Source organism: Sinocyclocheilus anshuiensis, unplaced genomic scaffold, assembly GCF_001515605.1.
Source record: "Sinocyclocheilus anshuiensis isolate Anshui unplaced genomic scaffold, SAMN03320099.WGS_v1.1 scaffold4580, whole genome shotgun sequence".
Taxonomy (NCBI): Eukaryota; Metazoa; Chordata; class Actinopteri; order Cypriniformes; family Cyprinidae; genus Sinocyclocheilus; species Sinocyclocheilus anshuiensis.
This window is the reverse complement of record NW_015556561.1, coordinates 1-2,665: the sequence shown is the minus strand read 5'-3', so window position 1 is coordinate 2,665 and position 2,665 is coordinate 1.

Below are 2,665 nucleotides of genomic sequence, written 5' to 3'. Positions count from 1 at the left end.
ATAAGTAGCACAGGTATATTTGTAGCAAATACATTGAATACATTGTATGGGTCAAAATTCTTGATTTTTCTTTTATGCCAAAAATCATTAGGATATTAAGTAATATAAGTAATATAATGATGTATAAATTTTGAAAAATGTTCACTTAAGACTGGTTTTGTGGTCCAGGGTCACATATGTCAAAATATTACTGTTTTTTTCTGTGTTTTTGATCAAATGAATGAACCATCGGTGAGCATAAACTTATTTTAAAAACATTTTGAAAATCTTTCCAACTCCAACATTTTGAATGGTAGTCTATGTGTATTTATATTTCTGTGTTTCTCTCTTTTCACTCTATTTCACACTATTTTCTGTGTTCTCAGAGAGTATTAGACATGAAGAGAGAAGAGTTTGACGCTCTGCCCGGATGGAAGCAAGTGAACCTAAAAAAAGACAAAGGACTCTTTTAAAAACCTGACTAATTATCACTGTCCATTTCCTCCATGGCCACCGGTTCTGCGCTCACCTCAGCATTTTGACCTCTTTCGGTTAAGGGAGGTGATTGTGCACTGAGAACAGGGTAAGCGGTCAGGTCAAAGGTCACTTTAGGGTCTTCAGATGCACCTGCTGTGGCGTCCGCTTTTGATGTATTTATAAAGTCTGTGGAGATGATGTCTGTGTGTGTCTCCTCACTACATTCATGTATGACGATTCGCAGTCTGTGAGCAGTGCGTAAGTCCATGTAACATCAAAAACAGTATGTTTAGTACATGAAATCAATTCACTCCTCTTCCCATTCGGTCTGATCTGCGATGGGTTTTTGTTGTAATGTGTGTTTATGTTTGATAAGTCTGCTGAATAATTGGAAATTGTATAAACTTTGTAGCAAACAAAGAAATGGCAGAAAATCCTGTGTGATCGCTCTGAGGTGAGCTGCAATAACCTTTTTTTTTTTTTTTTTATTCAGTTACATAAAAGCATACAGTAGATAAGTTGAATCCCAAAATAAGACGGATTACCCCTTGGCTAACAGCTAGTTGGTTAAACTAATACTTATAACACTGTCTTAACATAGAGGCTAAGTTTATGCAACTGGCCACTGGTGTCTTTACACAGACTGTTTAATGCTGTTCAGAGGTAGCATAAATGCATTTACACACCAATTACAAGTATACTTTGATACTAGGGTCTGTGCTGTGTCAGAGCAGGCACAGTTTAGTCTGACTTTTACGCAGCATTGCGAGTTTACTCTGAATTTTGAGCAGACACAGCCTTAACAGCTGTGTAAAGACCCGGTATGTTAATCTCAGACTTTAAAAGCTTTTCAACTAGTCTTTCAACCCCTCCACATTCACTCCAAATGTCTGGAGCACCATGCTTTAGACCTATTTTTTGTTTTGCGTGCTTTTACCATGCTGGCCTATGTCAGTGATTAATCTAGCGTGACATTTCTGAATCAAACGTGCAGGATTTACCGTAATGAGGTATTCAGCAAGTATTGTTTTGAAAGCCTGTGGTAAAAATATGAATAGAGCCCGAAATGCTGAAGCAATATGCCAAAGTAATAACCATGCAATCGCTCTATTCCACGTGTGATGGATCACTGTGTCCTCTGTGAATTACAGCACGAAAAGAAATTGTATTTAAAAAAAGAGGGGAAACATGTAATTAAAAATATTTATTGTAATGTATTATTTTATTTTATTATTCAGAATATCATAGCTATTTTTGAAAATAAGTTTTTTTTTTAATGTGGAAAAACAGTTTAGCGCTTAAGTAGCTTTGACATTTTGGTGCATCTTGCATTTGCGCTTTGAAGGTGGCCATTAGGAGTCGCTGTCCTCCTTTGAAGTGCTGAAATACTGCCAGCGTTGTTTTAATGTCATTATATATTTTTTAAAAGTTTTAATATTATTGAAGCCTTTTTTATCTAGATGTTGATATTTATTTATTTATTTATAAATAGCTAATAGGATCAAATTAATGTATGCATATATTTTCAGTCATAACTTATGATTGATGTGTGCAAACAATACATCAGTGCATTTGCGCATAGGACAAAATGTTGAGCACAATTATTTCAACGCACTGGCAATTGATCTTCTTCTTCTTCTTCTTCTTCTTCTTCTTCTTCTTCTTCTTCTTCTTCTTCTTCTTCTTCTTCTTCTTCTTCTTCTTCTTCTTCTTCTTCTTCTTCTTCTTCTTCTTCTTCTTCTTCTTCTTCTTCTTCTTCTTCTTCTTCTTCTTCTTCTTCTTCTTCTTCTTCTTCTTCTTCTTCTTCTTCTTCTTCTTCTTCTTCTTCTTCTTCTTCTTCTTCTTCTTCTTCTTCTTCTTCTTCTTCTTTTTCTTCTTCTTCTACATTTTGATCTTTGCACATTTTGATGATTTATGGTGGCCATAAAGAGTCGCTATCCTGCTTTGAAGTGTTAAAGTTCTGCCGGCGTTAATTTATGTCATTATGTTTTGTAAAAAAAATGTAAGCTTCTGCAATACAATTTAATTTTGTAATTACATTGAATTTTAAGCTTCTTATAATGCCTTTATATGCGTGTGTGTGTGTGTGTGTGTGTATATATATATATATATATATATCTGTGTGTGTGTGTATGCATATTAATTTTAAAATTAAAATATATTAATTTTCAGTGTTGGGGAAAGTTACTTTTAAAAGTAATGCATTACA